The 18,274-nt window shown below is 41.1% G+C and overlaps 1 protein-coding gene across 4 annotated transcripts in view; it reads right to left on the reverse strand.

Moving 5' to 3' along the window:
* DPP6 (dipeptidyl peptidase like 6) overlaps window positions 1–18,274 on the reverse strand; it is a 2,068,973-nt gene that overhangs the window by 590,280 nt on the left and 1,460,419 nt on the right. The window lies entirely within an intron of this gene.

Here is an 18,274-nt window from a genome sequence, read left to right on the forward strand (position 1 = left end):
TTTCTTACTTAACTTCCTGTAATGTTTAGTTTGAGAGTAGTCTAAAACAGAACATTACAGGAGGCTGGGGCTGCACTCATAACCCTGCAGTGTCTATCTACCCTCCTGGAACAGGATGTTACAGGGGGCAGCGCTCCAGTTACTTACTACAGCTTCTCGTATTTCCGCCCTCCGAAGATGTTCTGAATCCATGGTGATAGAAGCTGAGGGAGATGTGAGTGCAGCACCAGCACTCTGCTTCTATCTCTGCTTCTACCTCCATTGAGAAAGCAAGTCATCAGGGGGTAGAGATAGAAGCAGTGAGTGACACTAGCACAACCCCACAGCTTCTAGCACCGCCCTTAAACGAATTGCCATCAGGGGGCGATGCTAGAAGCTGTGGTACCATTGAAGCGGCAGCACTAGAATGACAAGGAATGCAAAAGATGTAAAGCCTATTTATTTTTAACATTCCCAATGCTTTGGCTAGTTAAAAAAATCCAAGGAAACTCTTCTTATGGTTAATAAATCAGTTTTGCTCTATGAAATCATTCAGATTATTTTTATCTGTCCACTTTTTCCTTCAGGATTTCTAAACACAATGATATTTTTCTTATAATATGGGTATTCTCATTATATATGACAGTCAAGCTTGGCTATTTGCACTTTTAGAGGAAAAAAAGAGGATTCTCCACCTTTGGGACCTCCAACTATCCACAATGAGGAAATGCACAGGGAAATAAAATCACTGAATGTAGATGACTCAAATATCAGTGGTCCTCCTGCAGAAAATTCATTTCATGCTGCGGCTACATCCTCATAATTGTATAGTCATCCCTTTGTTATTTGTCCAAGCAGGTAAACCCTTTAAAGAGATGATATGTGATTGAATAAAAAGAACTAGCATATTTTTCTAAAGACAGCGCCTCATTTGCCCATGTGTGGAACTGCAGCTTGGGGTCTACTGAAGTGAAAAAGATGCAGTTGCAATGTTTCAATTGTCTTGTCTCTGCATCTTAATACTATACATATTAAGCAAAAACTGTAATTCCAAATTAATATATATATATGATCTTTCTTCAAGAACCTATTTTACACTATTGTCAAGGCCATGTTTTTTATCACAGAGATGCCTTTTTAGGGTCTCCTACAGAGTTGGGCCCAAAAAAATCCATTTTTTTTAATGACTACACAGACATAAGTACTTGTTTTGGGCCAATGGTAGTGAGCTCCCCACTGGTTCCATTTATTGACATGGTAATGTTAGAAACATTTTAGAACCACTATGATATATTGATATATTGATGTGACAAGAACATCCCGGAGCGTTTCATATAAACGTATGAAAAAAAAAGAGAAGGAGTTACGTGTTTGGCATTTAAGTTCTATACTTAGTTGCTGTGCTTCATGGACTTTTGTCATTTATGGAATGCAATCAATTGTATAGTTAGACAGCGATTACTAAGTATTTTTCTATCTGTCGTGTTTATTGACAACTCATCGCTTGTAAGATGCTTACAATATATCACATCATGTAAGCATGTACAGACTGCATGTGATAAGCACTTGTTTTCATCCCAAGAATGAATAGATTCGGTTCACGCTTTCGCAATGAACTGTTTCGAGGCTATAATGAAATATACGCTTTAGGCAACTTTTATTTCACAGTTTGCTTGTTAAATGTTTTTGAACTCTTAACATTCAGTTATGGTTTTCATCAATCATTTTTGCAATGCGTAAAATATGTGAACAGAAAAATATATTTCAATGTACAATGAAACTCATCAAAATTAACCTGCAGTTCACTGACTGAGAATCATTTTCCTTTTTGGTATAAATGTCAATGAAATAACTTGGCAAAATATAAAAAATGCTTAATATTATTTATACTTGGTGTCCAAATCTATTTCCACTCAATCTAAATTCTACTTCTACCCAAGATTTTATATTGGGTTAACCTTAACCTCAAATTAAGATCAAAGCATGGAATACCCAATACGCAAACCCTTTAAGGGTCTATTTTTTTTCTACGGGTCTAAAAACTAAAACCTATGGGCCTGTTCTACCCGACACATGCACAGAGCAGTCATAGACTACTCCTGCTAACAATTCAATTGCTCAACGTGAACAGAGCAGCTCTTCCTTTTCCAATCTGCTTTGCAGAAAGGATGGGACTGCTGATGTCATGTTGATTGACAGCCAGCTTCCTGCAGTTAGGTAGCGGGGAGCCGGCTTTCAATTAGCAAGATGTCGGTAGTCACACCCTATCGACAGAGCCGAGTGGAAGAGAAGCCACTCCTCTATCGGCTTGATGTAAGCAGAACCCGGTGAATCACCGGCAGGAGCCATCTGTGACCACTCTGTGCCAGCAGAGATCATCGCCGGGTACAGCAGGCAAGTAGGTAGCAACTTCCTGCCTGTCAGTTCTTAGGCCCATAGCAATAAAAATTATTAGTCCTAGATAACCCCTTTTAGACTACTAATACCTGGAGCAGGTGCTTGGCTGTCAAATAATGGCTAATTCTAGACTTGTAACTCTTAGATCACTACGTCCAAGAGTGACCATGACACCCTTTTGACTGTGTTTCCCAGTGCCATGATCGTGGACTGGGAGTCCCCCATGCAGTCATCCCTGGGAACCAAACAAAGGGTCCCAGGATTGCTTACACACTAAGGATTGTCTACACTAACTTGACACCCTACACATGAAAGAAAATTCAGCTTCCAACTGCTGGCGACAAGGTTGGGAAAAGGATGGTTCAGACTTTCTCTTTTCTCCTAGGAGAAAGACCACTGCAAGATACCACTTTCTTTCTCCGCTCTACCCAATGAAAACTTACTAGTTGTCAAGGTGCTGAACAAGTCTAGGGTTCTCTTAAAATCACGAATAGTTAAAATTGCAAAGTTCTAGTAAAAGAAATTCTACTGCTTCTTGCCTAGGTTACCGGACACCTACTAGGCAAGGAGTGCAGTGCTGGCCTTGCAAGCTCTTTGCTATAGAACAGTGTTTAACAAACTCCAGTTCTCACGTCCCCCACAGGTCACGTTTTCAGAATTTCCATAGTATTGTACAGGTGAGAGAATTCCAGATGCATTGATGATACTTTCACCACCTGTGAAATACTAAGGAAATCCTAAGAACATTACCTGTTGGGGACCATGAGGACTAGAGATTGGGAAACACTGATATCAAGCTTGCAACAACTGCTCTGAAGTTGTCCAGATTGTTGAATCCAGTTGGTGTCCCCACAGTCTTCTGTTGCTGCAAAGTCAAAGCCGCCTCTCTTTGCTGCATTAGAGAGTGCAATGTTTGAAACAGCGACACAACCATGCTGCTTTTTGGAACTGTAAATCATCAGGAGAACACCACCCCTTGGTAAGCATGGAGTCGGAAGGCTTGGAACAATGCACTCCTAAAAACCTATGTTGAGAACAACCCTTTAAAGTGAATCTGTCAACAGTTTTTTACTATTTAATTTGAGAGCAGTGTAATACAGGACACAAGAACTTGGTTACATGGTTGTGTCACTTATAAGACCCCCATGTAGTTTCATACAATCAGTATTTTGTCAGTCGGGGATTAACACTAGAGAGCTACATCTCCCACCCCTACCAATGATTAGCTGCTTACTGACAATTCCTAGTGTACAGGATTCTGCCAGTCAGGGGTGTGGTCAGGGCTATACAAAATTCTATCAAAATTACAGCAAGCAGCCTAATAAATGACACATCCCAGGAATCAGGCTCTCTTGCCATATTTTATGCTGCTCTCAGATTATATAGCAAAAACCTGCTGACAGATTCCCTTTAAGTGTTGCATTAACAATATAAGCCTGTGCCATAGTGGCACAGAGAAGATTATAGTATATCAGTGTATAGGATTATGCTAAAACATTATTAATTTAAAATAAACATGTACAATTATGATCCCTTAATAGAACAAAAAAATAAGAAAAATAAATAATTTAAAATGATAAAAAAATCCAATAAACAAAATTTTCCAGTACTTACACTGTATAAGATTCACACAGCTGTAAGAACCTGAGATATTAATTTTATTCAGTGTGAAGCATAAATGGTTAAAAAAAGAAAAATATTGCTGAAATTTTTTTTTCGTGTATAATTGAGACACACATAAAAAATAAGTTATAGTCACTAAAATTCAGAGAGGAAAACACTAAAAAGTAAAGTTGTTTATTAAGGCTGAAACAGCCCTGGTAATAGAGTTCAGCAGGCCTGATACATAGGTTTCCATTGGACAAAAATTTTAATTTTGGTAGCCCAGATGTAAGAGCACTTCATTTGCTGTGTTTGACAAATCATTTGTGTGCCTTTTGCCAGGTTTATTATTCTAATTATGTTTAAATTATTTTGACTGCTATAATTAATAGTGTTGAGCCACCCCCGTAGTGTTCGGGTTCGGTTCGGTTCGTCGAACACCGGGATGTTCGAGGAACTGTTCGTCGAACTGTTCGTCGAACACCTTAGAACACCGTCGAACACCGTTAAAACCAATGGCAGGCAAACAAAAACACATAGAAACACATAGAAAACACCTGCAAAGGTGTCCAAAAGCTGACAAACTGCTCAGTAGACACTCTCTTTAAAAAAGCCAGCCGGCAAATTCAGCAGCGGCATACACCGGTACCCGACAATTTAGACAAGAAGGAATAGAGCATCACACATAGATTAGATAGATAGAAACATGTCAGTCACATATATATGAAGTACAGTGACAGTGTTGGTTACTGCACTTGTCATTTAGTGTAAAGGATTTATTAAAAAAAATATTAGTGTTTTCATGCACCGTCTCTTTAAAAAAGCCGGCCGGCAATTCAGCATCTGTACCCGACAATTTAGAACAGAAAGAATAGAGCTTCACACATAGATTAGATAGATAGAAACATGTCAGTCACATATATAATAAGTACAGTGACAGTGTTGCTTACTGTACTTGTCATTTAGTGTAAAGGATTTATTTAAAAAAATAATAGTGTTTTCATGCACTGTCTCTTTAAAAAAGCCGGCCGGCAATTCAGCATCTGTACCCGACAATTTAGAACAGAAAGATAGAGCATCACACATAGATTAGATAGATAGAAACATGTCAGTCACATTTATAATAAGTACAGTGACAGTGTTGGTTACTGTACTTGTCATTTAGTGTTAAAATAAAGGATTTATTAAAATAAAAATTGGCGTGGGATCCCCCATAATTTTAGGCTCTAGCGGAGGTTAAGCAGACGGCTGGGGCAGATGTTTGAAGCCTCGGAAGGGGGTAATACCAACGGAGCTTACCAGGCTACTAATATCAGCCCCCAGCTGAATACTTAGCCTTTACTAGCTATTAAAATGGGGGACCCCCCCAAAAAAATGACGTGGGGTCCCCCCTATTTTAATAGCTAGCAAAGGCTAGGCAGACAGCTGGGGGCTGATATTAATAGCTCAGGAAGGGTGCCATGAATATTGGCCCCCTCCCAGGCTAGAAACACCAGCCGTCAGCCGCCCCAGAAATGGCACATCCATAGGATGCGCCAATTCTGGCACTTAGCCTCGCTCTTCCCACTGCCCTGTAGCGGTGGCAGTGGGGTAATAGGGCTGGGGTTGATGTCAGCTTATAATGCCAGCTGACATCAAGCCCAGGTTAGTAATGGAGAGGCGTCTATAAGACACCTCCATTACTAACCCCATAGTCAAAGTTAAAAAAAACACAAACACCCAGAATAAAATCCTTTAATTGAAATAAACACACAATTCTTTATTGTTCTAAATTAAACCATACTTACCGTCACGCCCATTCCAGCTGAAGCCAACGATCTCCTGTAATAAAAATAAAATAATAAACCAACATCATCCTTACCTTTCCATGGTTCCCAGGACAGCTCCAGCTCTGCTACATCGAGATGACTGGCTGGACCGCAGCAGAACGCTGCCATCCAGCCTGTCATCCCGCGGACACTGAGAAGCGTAGGCATGCTTGCGCTCCTCACTGTCTCACTGTGACGGCATCCAGATGAGCCGAGGTCATGTCCAATGAACTCGGCTCACCTCATGCACGTCACTGACAGCGTGGGAAAATTCTCACGCTGAAGCGCTGAGTGCAGGAGAATTTTCCCACGCTGTCAGTGACGTGCATGAGGTGAGCTGAGTTCATTGGACATGAGCTCACCTCATGCACGTCACTGACAGCGTGGGAGAATTCTCCTGCACTCAGCACTTCAGCGTGAGAATTTTCCCACGCTGTCAGTGACGTGCATGAGGTGAGCCGAGTTCATTGGACATGACCTCGGCTCATCTGGATGCCGTCACAGCGAGACAGTGAGGAGCGCAAGCATGCCTGCGCTTCTCAGTGTCCGCGGGATGACAGGCTGGATGGCAGCATTCTGCTGCGGTCCAGCCAGTCATCTCGATGTAGCAGAGCTGAAGCTGTCGTGGGAACCATGGAAAGGTAAGGATGAGGTTGGTTTATTATTTTTCTTTTATTGCAGGAGATCGTTGGCTTCAGCTGGAATGGGTGTGATGGTAAGTATGGTTTAATTTAGAACAATAAAGAATTGTGTCTTTATTTCAATTAAAGGACTTTATTCTGGGTGTTGTGTTTTTTTTAAATACTTTACTAGAAATTAATGGCGGTCATGTCTAATACTGGCGTGACCCCATGAATTTTGGGCTTGGGGCCAGCTGATAATACCAAGCTGGCCCTAACCCCTTTATTACCCAGTGAGCCACCGCACCAGGGCCCTGGATGAGTTGGGTACAGCGCCAGAAGATGGCGCTTCTATGAACGCGCCATTTTCCGGGGTGGCTGCGGACTGCAATTTGCAGCGAGGGGGGGGCCCAGAAAGCTTGGGCCTCCCTGCGCAGCAGATTCCAGCCCCCAGCTGCCTAGTTGTACCTGGCTGGACACAAAAATAGGGCGAAGCCCCACGTATTTTTTTTTTTATTATTTCATGAAATTCATGAAATAATTAAGAAAAAAAGGCCTTCCCTATATTGTTGTGTCCGGCCAGGTACAAATAGTCAGCTGGTGGTTGGGGGCAGCCCGTTCCTGCCTGCTGTACCTGGCTGGACACAAATATAGTGCGAAGCCCCACTTCAATTTTTTTTAATTATTTCATGAAATTCATGAAATAATTAAGAAAAAAAGGCCTTCCCTATATTGTTGTGTCCGGCCAGGTACAAATAGGCAGCTGGTGGTTGGGGCCAGCCCGTTCCTGCCTGCTGTACCTGGCTGGACACAAATATAGTGCGAAGCCCCACTTCAATTTTTTTTAATTATTTCATGAAATTCATGAAATAGTTAAGAAAAAAAGGCCTTCCCTATATTGTTGTGTCCGGCCAGGTACAAATAGGCAGCTGGTGGTTGGGGGCAGCCCGTTCCTGCCTGCTGTACCTGGCTGGACACAAATATAGTGCGAAGCCCCACTTCAATTTTTTTAAATAATTTCAGGAAATTCATGAAATAATTAAAAAAAAATTGACGTGGGGCTTCGCACTATATTTGTGTCCAGTCAGGTGCAGCAGGCAGGAACGGGCTGCCCCCAACCACCAGCTGACTATTTGTACCTGGCCGGACACAACAATATAGGGAAGCCCTTTTTTTCTTAATTATTTCATGAAATAATTTAAAGAAAATTGACGTGGGGCTTCGCCCTGTTTTTGTGTCCAGCCAGGTACAACTAGGCAGCTGGGGGCTGGAATCCGCAGCGTAGGGAGGCCCAAGCTTTCTGGGCCACCCCCGCTGCAAATTGCAGTCCGCAGCCACCCCGGAAAATGGCGCGTTCATAGAAGCGCCATCTTCTGGCGCTGTACCCAACTCATCCAGGGCCCTGATGCGGTGGCTCACTGGGTAATAAAGGGGTTAGGGCCAGCTTGGCATTATCAGCTGGCCCTAAGCCCGAAATTCATGGGGTCACGCCAATATTAGACATGACCACCATGAATTTCTAGTAAAGTATTTAAAAAAAACACAACACCCAGAAAAAAGTCCTTTAATTGAAATAAACACACAATTCTTTATTGTTCTAAATTAAACCATACTTACCATCACGCCCATTCCAGCTGAAGCCAACGATCTCCTGAAATAAAAGAAAAATAATAAAGCAACATCATCCTTACCTTTCCATGGTTCCCATGACAGCTTCAGCTCTGCTACATCGAGATGACAGGCTGGACCGCAGCAGAACGCTGCCATCCAGCCTGTCATCCCGCAGACACTGAGAAGCGCAGGCTTGCTTGCGCTCCACAGTGTCTCTCTGTGAGGGCATCCAGATGAGCCGAGTTAATGTCCAATGAACTCGGCTCACCTCATGCACGTCACTGACAGCGTGGGAAAATTCTCCTGCACTCAGCGCTTCAGCGTGGGAGAATTCTCACACTGAAGCGCTGAGTGCAGGAGAATTCTCCCACGCTGTCAGTGACGTGCAGGAGGTGAGCTGAGTTCATTGGACATGAGCTCACCTTATGCACGTCACTGACAGCGTGGGAAAATTCTCCTGCACTCAGCGCTTCAGCGTGGGAGAATTCTCACGCTGAAGCGCTGAGTGCAGGAGAATTCTCCCACGCTGTCAGTGACGTGCAGGAGGTGAGCTGAGATCATTGGACATGAGCTCACCTTATGCACGTCACTGACAGCGTGGGAGAATTCTCCTGCACTCACAGCTTCAGCGTGAGAATTTTCCCACGCTGTCAGTGACGTGCATGAGGTGAGCTGAGTTCATTGGACATGAACTCGGCTCATCTGGATGCCGTCACAGAGAGACGCTGAGCAGCGCAAGCAAGCCTGCGCTTCTCAGTGTCTGCGGGATGACAGGCTGGATGGCAGCTTTCTGCTGCGGTCCAGCCTGTCATCTCGATGTAGCAGATCTGAAGCTGTCGTGGGAACCATGGGAAGGTAAAGATTATGTTGCTTTATTATTTTTCTTTTATTGCAGGGGATCGTTGGCTTCAGCTGGAATGGGCGTGATTGTAAGTATGGTTTAATTTAGAACAATAAAGAATTGTGTCTTTATTTCAATTAAAGGACTTTATTCTGGGTGTTTGTGTTTTTTTTTAACTTTGACTATGGGGTTAGTAATGGGGGTGTCTTATAGATGCCTCTCCATTACTAACCTGGGCTTGATATCAGCTGGCATTATAAGCTGACATCAACCCCAGCCCTATTACCCCACTGCCACCGCTACAGGGCAGTGGGAAGAGCTAGGCTAAGTGCCAGAATTGGCGCATCCTATGGATGTGCCATTTCTGGGGCGGCTGACGGCTGGTGTTTCTAGCCTGGGAGGGGGCCAATATTCATGGCACCCTTCCTGGGCTATTAATATCAGCCCCCAGCTGTCTGCCTAGCCTTTGCTAGCTATTAAAATAGGGGGGACCCCACGTCAATTTTTTGGGGGGTCCCCCATTTTAATAGCTAGTAAAGGCTAGGCATTCAGCTGGGGGCTGATATTAGTAGCCTGGGAAGCTCCGTGGGTATTACCCCTTCCCAGGCTTCAAACATCTGCCCCAGCCGTCTGCTTAACCTCCGCTAGAGACTAAAATTATGGGGGATCCCACGCCAATTTTTTTTTAAATAAATCCTTTATTTTAACACTAAATGACAAGTACAGTAATCAACACTGTCACTGTACTTCATATATATGTGACTGACATGTTTCTATCTATCTAATCTATGTGTGATGCTCTATTGCTTCCATTCTAAATTGTCGGGTACAGATGCTGAATTGCCGGCCGGCTTTTTTAAAGAGACGGTGCATGAAAACACTATTATTTTTTTTAATAAATCCTTTACACTAAATGGCAAGTACAGTAATCAACACTGTCACTGTACTTCTTATATATGTGACTGACATGTTTCTATCTATCTAATCTATGTGTGATTCTCTATTCCTTCTATTCTAAATTGTCGGGTACCGCTGCTGAATTGCCGGCCGGCTTGTTTAAAGAGACGGTGCATGAAAACACTAATATTTTTTTTTATAAATCCTTTACACTAAATGACAAGTACACTAATCAACACTGTCACTGTACTTCTTATATATGTGACTGACATGTTTCTATCTATCTAATCTATGTGTGATGCTCTATTCTTTCGGTTCTAAATTGTCGGGTACCGGTGTACCGCTGCTGAATTGCCGGCTTTTCATGTTTCACTGTGAGCACAGTTCCCATCGATTTGGGCAATCACTGTAATGCCACAACCACCATGGCTGTGGCATTACAGTGAGTGGCAGACAATCCCTGCATGATTGGTGCTCTAAATAGCGCCAGACATGCAGGACACGCTTTTGGTGCACGAACAGTTATCGAACATAACCTCGAACAGCCGAATTTTTTGCAAATCGTTCGGGTTCGTCGAACAACTCGAACACCGCCCAAAACAGCTCGAATTTGAGATTGGCGAACAGTTCTAGTCGAACACCGCTCATCTCTAATAATTACTTGCTAATCATGCAGCGCGCCGCCATTCCTCCATTTCTCTTCTCAAATGAATACTGACATTTAAACCAACTTTTGGTATTACAACATTTTCTGATCAAATCATGTATTATTTTTTTTAAACTCTGTGCTTATAAAAAATATCTGTATTAACTTTAATAATGGCCAAAGATAGTTTTCACTCCTAGACTCTAAAGGGGCTCAAACCGTCTACCACTCAAGATACATATGTGATAAATACCACATGTATGATTGGGTCACTTTTACAGATTTTGCATTACGTCTTTGATCTCAAAACTACTGAGTTTTTTTTCAGAATGGAAAAAACAGAATTCTAATAATTCAAGCTTTTTAGAGATGTGATCTAGGGGTCATGCGCATGGGGCTTAAATGTTTTGATTTTGGCAATTTCAATGTTGGCAAGCATGCTAAAGTTGTTCTATTTGTTCATAATTACTTTTTCAGATATTATACAAAATTAACTTTATATGGCTACTCTACGGAAAATCATCTCATTAGAAAAGTCACTCGATCAGATGCATACCTTGTCCATCATATGCATGGCTTCCTGAAACAATAAGAACGGGGATATACTTATGGAGCCAAGGGTTACTACAAGGGCTGAGGAACTACTGTTTTTTCATGTCTCTTTTTTAAATGACCTAAATACTTAAAACATATTTAGAGCTTCAAGTAACTACTCCACTTGCTCCACAGCCATTCCTTCTTCATAAATAATAATGCTGTTTCTTCTCTTTAATAAAAGATGCATTGGCTGGTCAAAGCTCAACACATACTATAGGACTATACAACTCACTGACGAGCATTTTACCAGGAAAGAATCAGGCACCAGAACAAACGTACGATGAACCATCCATTTTTTCCCTTCTTTACTACAGTTGTATTAATTTTCATAGAAAAATATTGAAATATTCCAGTTCAAGTTTCCAGTCTTCTGATGCTTATTTTTCAATTTTGCCTTTGGACTGGAAAAAGATAAGGAGTACGCGAAGACTGTTATAGAAGGGGTCTGTATAAGGCACAGTATACACTAATCCCACAAACCCACAGGTAAGGTTCTGAATGTAGTCTTATCCTTAGTCTACTCAGAATCATAGCTGTGCCCGGGTCGGGATGCCACCACAGAATGTTTCCCTGGTGCTGGATGCCAGAGCTAACAAATCACTTTACCTTAGGAGAGGTATTTAAATATCAAGCAGTGAAATATATTTGCTTAAGGTGATGGAAAGCCTAGTTTTGGCCAAAACCCCTTGCGTCCTGGAAAATGGTTATGAGGAAGAGAGAAATTGTGCGCACACTTTTTGTTTCCCATTGGAAAATGTTATTGTCTATAAGTATATTTCTCACAATTGACCTCCACTCACTGCATCTAATATAAACGTTCTGATGTTGACAACCTCAGGAAATTAAAAAAAATAAAATATATACAGCTACCATATTTAAAACTGTCTTCTGTGTAATGGATGACAACTAAACAAGTCTAGGTAAAGGCTTGTGCAGACGATGGTATTTTTGGTCCAAGTGTGATCTGACAAAATAGCGGATAGCACTTGAACCAATCTTATTCTATGGAGCCATGCACAAGTCTAATTTTGCTGCATGTCCAAGTTGAGTCCAATTATTGGATCACACTTGGCCATGCAGTCAATGAGTCCATGACAAACATCGGACCCCATTCAGATGACATTTGAGTGTGATGTGATTTTCATGGACTGACAGAATGGAGAAGATGAAGAATTTTTTCTCTCCATCTTCTCCTCACCCAAGAGAATTGGATCACACTATAATCACACTCTGATCAAACGCTGATCATACTCTGGTCAGAGTTTGATCAGAGTGGGATTAGCATAATTGTCCCAGTTCTCTCGGATGAGAGAAAATACTGTCCTATGACCCTAGCCTAAGACAGAGAAGCAGTTTGCTATCTAGCACAAGAAACTTCCTGTGACCTTTACTTCCTTAGCTACATTTTCTCAAAAGGTGGTCACTCATAAAAGAATTCAAAAGATCAATGTGCAAGTACTTAAAGTGGTTGTCTACTACTTTGACATTGATAGTCTATCCTTAGGATAGGTCATCAATGTCTAATCCATGGGGGTGTGACAACCGGCACCCTCGCAGATCAGCAGTTCTTGGTGCTGGCAGCAAACAGAAATGACCATTACCAGAACTACACTGTGCAACTCCATGTACTGTATATTGACCATGACCGGGTACTGCACATCTGCCCCCTATTCAAATCAATAGAGGGCAGAAGTGTAGTACCTGGCTGCGGCCACTATACAGTAGAAGGAACTTTGCATCTGCGGTACTGGTCAGTTCCGGCCACCATTGGCACTGAGAACAGCTGATCGGCGGGTGTGCCGGGTGTTACACCTCCACCAATCAGACATTGATGAACTCTCCTAAGGATAGGCCTTCAATGTTAAAGTAGTGGACAACCTCTAATACTAATAATTCTGTATACAGTGCACACAGTTATTGCCGTGGATAAAAGCTTCAATATAAGTTATTGACAAAACTCAAACATTTCTGTTTCTTTCTCAAATAAAAACTAACGTGTCATGACCTTGAAAGTAAAGGGACTTTAATGGGATTTGTTGATAGGCCTAGTTTCCATACTCTGAACACATCTCAGCATGGGCAAATGCAAAAATCTCCCATGTGTATAAAAGCTGGCATCCCCTTGTTGACTTTGCTTTATATACAAGATAATGCGTGTAAGATGTAAATCGGCACTCTTGAGGACCCTTTTTTAGTCTAGAAATAACTACGTATTTTTAAAAGGCAATTATCTGTAACCTATTTTCATAAGTATTATTCCCAGTATGAAGCCAGTGATGAGCCGAGCTTGATGGCAGTTCTTACAGCTTATAGTAATTGTCCACTCTGGAGCACATAGTGTCTCCGAGATTGTATTTTCTGTGTTTATGTTCTTTTCACCAGATGGGTCAATTGAGGTGACAATGGAGTTAACACTCGTGTTCCTGCTCACTGCCTTTGGTAACAGTTTTATAGGTACACTAAATGTAACATAGTGACAGTTCTTTAATAGATAACCCGATAGAGGAATTACATGAACAAATAAAAGCCATTTTGTTTTTCATAACAGATTACCATAATTGCTCAATCGCAATCTGTCAACTCATTACCGACTACTTAACTCAAGCAAACTGACAATGTAATTGCTTCCATCCAGCATGTCTTCAAATCATTAGTTAAACAAATGCACCAGTGCTACTAAGTCTATTTTATATGTAGTTGCTAGGAACTTTTCTTTTTAGACCTGTACAATGCTTTTGTGTAAGGCATTCAAGGCTTTTGTACAAGGCGTTTGCAGCGTAAGGGTCCATCTATAATGTATGATCTGCAGCGGAAAACTACCTCTGATTGGTTACATGTTTGCCCAGCAATGGTCATTTAATCACGTGTTTAGACAAGCCATCAGAATTTCCAACGCACACATTATCACTAACAGATCGTTCTCTGCTCATAGAGTATAATAATAATATATATATTATATAATATATAATTGCTCTCGGCAGCTCATGCCCTGTTTACACAGAATGTGCTGCAAAGAATGATGAATTTTAAGCCACGTTAAAGTCATTTCACCTGCCGAACAAGTGCTTTATTCATTTTTCGCGTGAATGATTGTCAACCTGAATACATTGCCCGATTATCAGGACTGCTCGTCCTGATAATCGGGCACGCTTGGGTGCTAACCAAGTATCTTTGGCGTGCTTGAAAAATAGGTTTGAGTCACCGTGGCTGCATGTCTCACAGCTGTTCGACAGCAGCAACATATGCAGGAATTGCCTAACAAACAGGCAATCTCTGCATGTGTTGCAGCTGTCGAATAGCCGCAAGACATGCAGCCGCGGTGACTCGAACATATTTTTCGAGCACGCCAAAGATACTTGGTTAGCACCCGAGCGTGCTCAGATAACACGTTATCCGAACACTATGCAGCTAATAAAAGGTATACCAACATATACCACCCCGACAAAAGGGCACTTCTTTCACTGCGATAAAAGAATGTGAACTTTGTATATACATTCCTCAATTTTGAAATTGCAACACCAAGAAAGAAAAGTCACGGAATTATGGAAATCACAGTATTGACAGGCATGTTAATGATATGCAAATGAGGAAGAAATGGAAATGCAATTGGCTGCTATCAATGAGGTTGTTATGGATTATCTGAGGAATATTCTGCCATGCTGAATGCACTTGGACATGCAAATCATTTCCAAAACCAAGTCGAAATGAGCAGATCAGCATGGCCTAAACATGCTACCATGGCTTGCAGCGTTTCCAGACTTGTCTCCCATTGAGCACATAAGGGATGTCATTGGTCAGCAATTGCATAGCGAGCTGCCAGCAGCAGATCTTGATGATTTGCCCAAGTGCATTAAGCATGGCAGAAAATTCCTCATACAAAAGTTTATAAACTCATTGATTACAGATAAGGTATGTAAGTGCAGGTATTCCTGCATGTGTCAGTCATATTTGATGCTGAATAAATCTTGATGTTTTGAAAATCCATTTTTCATCATTTGCATACATGTCTAGCAATACTGGAATTTCGAGAATTCTACAACTTCGTATTGATGCTGCAATTTCAATGTTAAGGCGTGTAAGTATATTCTAAATGCAGTGTGAACATCTGAAGATTATGTTAAAGTATTTATTGGAGTTGAAATTCTGAGTTTCCGTTGTAAATTTTAGAGTAAAGAGGAGAAACTGTGCTGCATCCAGTGCTAATATTCTGTCGAAACATCTGACTCCACAAAGAAAATCCAACAGATTCCCATGTAAGTCAATATAGTCCATCGAGTGCTAGAAGAATGTGTTATATGACAGATACAGCACTGCACCCTTGGCTTCCATTATAAATGGAGTAATGCAAAATCTTATCCATGCAGCGGAATCCGCCTATGAAGATGTCGTGTGCACCATAGGCCTAGTTCATAATTCAAGCAGGAAACGCAAAGGCAGAAGCCTCCACTAGTGGAGCATTGTGAATGACAACCAATACTGGTCACAAACTTCTACTTCTTGATTAAAGAATTCTTGATTAAAATAGCGCAGTTGAAAAACAATCATGGAGTACACGCATTCGTAACCCAGCTCGAGTTTTATGCTATGGCTTTGTCCAGGTTGTAAAATAATCTTTTGGCGCTAAGAAAAATTGGTTGCCGCATGACTTCCATCTTCAGAGGTTTCCACCTTTGCATTTTTCCTTATTGGCTATGGAGAGGAAGATATCTCCTAGGTTAAAGCTATGGCTGATAACCGCATTCTGAAGTTACTAATTTGGAGAAAAACTATTAAGAAATCTAATTTGTGAGATCTCTGGAACCTAAGCCAAGTCCCTGTTGTGCGCTGCTACATTGTATACATTTGATACAACTCTTTTGAGTTGGGCATAGAAGTCAGATAGAATAACTGAAGGTCATTTGACCTCAAGTTTATGAAAAGTTTTAGTCCGTGTGTAGAAAAGATGAATCAACTAAAAAGCGTCCTTGTTGTCCATGAACTAGGTATTTAATTTTTAAGGGCCGGCAAAGACAGCCGTGTATTCTCTCATCTGAGACAATCGAGCCAATTATGTAAATTACACTCTGATCAGACTCTGATCAGAGTTTGATCAGAGCGTGATCATAGTGGGGTCCTATTTTTTTTTAAATGAGGAGAAGATGGAGAAAAGTCAGTCAGTCTGTGGAAATCGGACTGCGCTCAAATGTCACCCAAGTGCAATCGGGTGTTTCCTAAGAACTCATTGATCTGCATGGCCGAGCGCTAGCCGAATATTGGATCAACCTTGGGCATGCAGCAATTTGTTCTTATAACTGTGCACTGACATGTGCACAGCCCCATAGACTAACATTGGTCCGAGTGCGATCCAAAGTTTTGTCTGATTGCGCTTCGACTGAAAATACTCTTCTCTGCACCTGCTTTAAGAGCAACTTCACATTTTGCCTATATACTGATTTTTTTTCTGCAGTGTTTCTGCATCCTATCATCAGCAACATCTGAATGTTTAATATAGATTTTGCATTGTAAATTTGACACTGATTATTTCCTTTCTATTTCAACGGGGGAAATCGACGCAAAAGAAATGACACAATACAAAATTTTAATTCCTCACTTCTTGTCAATTTCTGTGGTGAAATTTTCAGCAACATGTAGATGGCATCTTCTTAGCATGTACGGTATTACCCTACAGAATTTCTGCACAGAAATCCGCGAGTAACATCAGCACCAAATATGCATTATGTACATTTACGCTAAAGATGCAATAATTAACATGAAGGATGAGCAATGATTGCTTGATCTGGACAACAAGGGTATAGTTCAGCTCAGACAGTATTTCTGCAAGAAGTGCACTTTTTTTTTTCACCTAGCAAACTAATGATCGAATATTTTTTGTCTATTGTTGCAAAACAAATCAATACATGCAGAGTTTTTTTCTTAGTATAATGCAAACACATTTGCTCTTAAAAGGCTACAATGGGAACATTTGAATTACTCATGTAGAATATTTTGGGCAGGTTGTCATTTACATGTCACAATTCAGTAATAACAACCACCAGAAGAGAAGAATTTTCCAGAATATCTGATTCTTAAACAATGCACCTAGTGACAGATTTCAAGAGCAACAGTGGGGAATGTAATATTTTTGCAACCTGCTGAGAACTGCTTTTTAAAGCAAAAACTGAACCTTTGCAGGGATAATTTATATTTACATAAAAGTTGGGTAACTTTGCAGATCTTTATTTTATATTACTAGTTTCAGTTCTATGATTATTTTATTCTGTTTACAACCAATGCTAAATTCAGAACTTTGGTGGTTCTCTTTAGATACAGACATTTATAGACACTGTAAAGTACATACAGTATTTAGAATTGATTTGACCCAGTGGTGTCATGTGTGTGGGGGGCACGTGTGGTTGCCATATGTGCCAAATTCTATGCGAGTGTAAAATCTCGCCCCCTGCGCCACTTCCACTTCTCCTTTGAGTAACACAGAGATGCAGTGAGTGCCCACCTGGCTGGTGATAAAGTAGATAATTAAAGCAGCCAGGGGCAGAGTGCAGCACTCCAGATGAACTGCTCTGCATAGGTACTAATGACTGAGATAACAAAGCTCTCAGTAGAATAAAGTAAGCTTTGTAAACTAGGTCGCTAGCTATGAAGAGCATGACAATGACTGCTGCATTCTGCAGCCAGCAACTAACATAACAAAATTCTTAGTATGATGAAGTGAGCTTGGTCATCCTAGTCGCGCAAAGAGCAGCAACTGATGACACTCTCAACTTGACTGCTGTGCTCTGTACACTGTGTGCAGAATTATTAGGCAAGTTGTATTTTAGAGGATTATTTTTATTATTGATCAACAACTATGTTCTCAATCAACCCAAAAGACTCATAAATATCCAAGCTTAATATTTTTGGAAGTTGGAGTGTTTTTTTTTTTTAGATTTGGCTATCTTAGGAGGATATTTGTTTGTGCAGGTAACTATTACTGTGCAGAATTATTAGGCAACTTAATAAAAACCAAATATAATCCCATCTCACTTGTTTATTTTCACCAGGTAAACCAATATCAGTGCACAAAATTTAGAAATAAACATTTCTGACATGCAAAAACAAAAACCAAAAAAATTAGTGATCAATATAGCCACCTTTCTTTATGATGACACTCAACAGCCTTCCATCCATAGATTCTGTCAGTTGCTTGATCTGTTTTCGATCAACATTGCGTGCAGCAGCCACCACAGCCTCCCAGACACTGTTCCGAGAGGTGTACTGTTTTCCCTCCCTGTAGATCTCA

This window comes from Phyllobates terribilis, unplaced genomic scaffold, assembly GCF_046119375.1.
Source record: "Phyllobates terribilis strain yellow unplaced genomic scaffold, ASM4611937v1 Scaffold_4__5_contigs__length_816908805, whole genome shotgun sequence".
NCBI classification, from domain to species: domain Eukaryota; kingdom Metazoa; phylum Chordata; class Amphibia; order Anura; family Dendrobatidae; genus Phyllobates; species Phyllobates terribilis.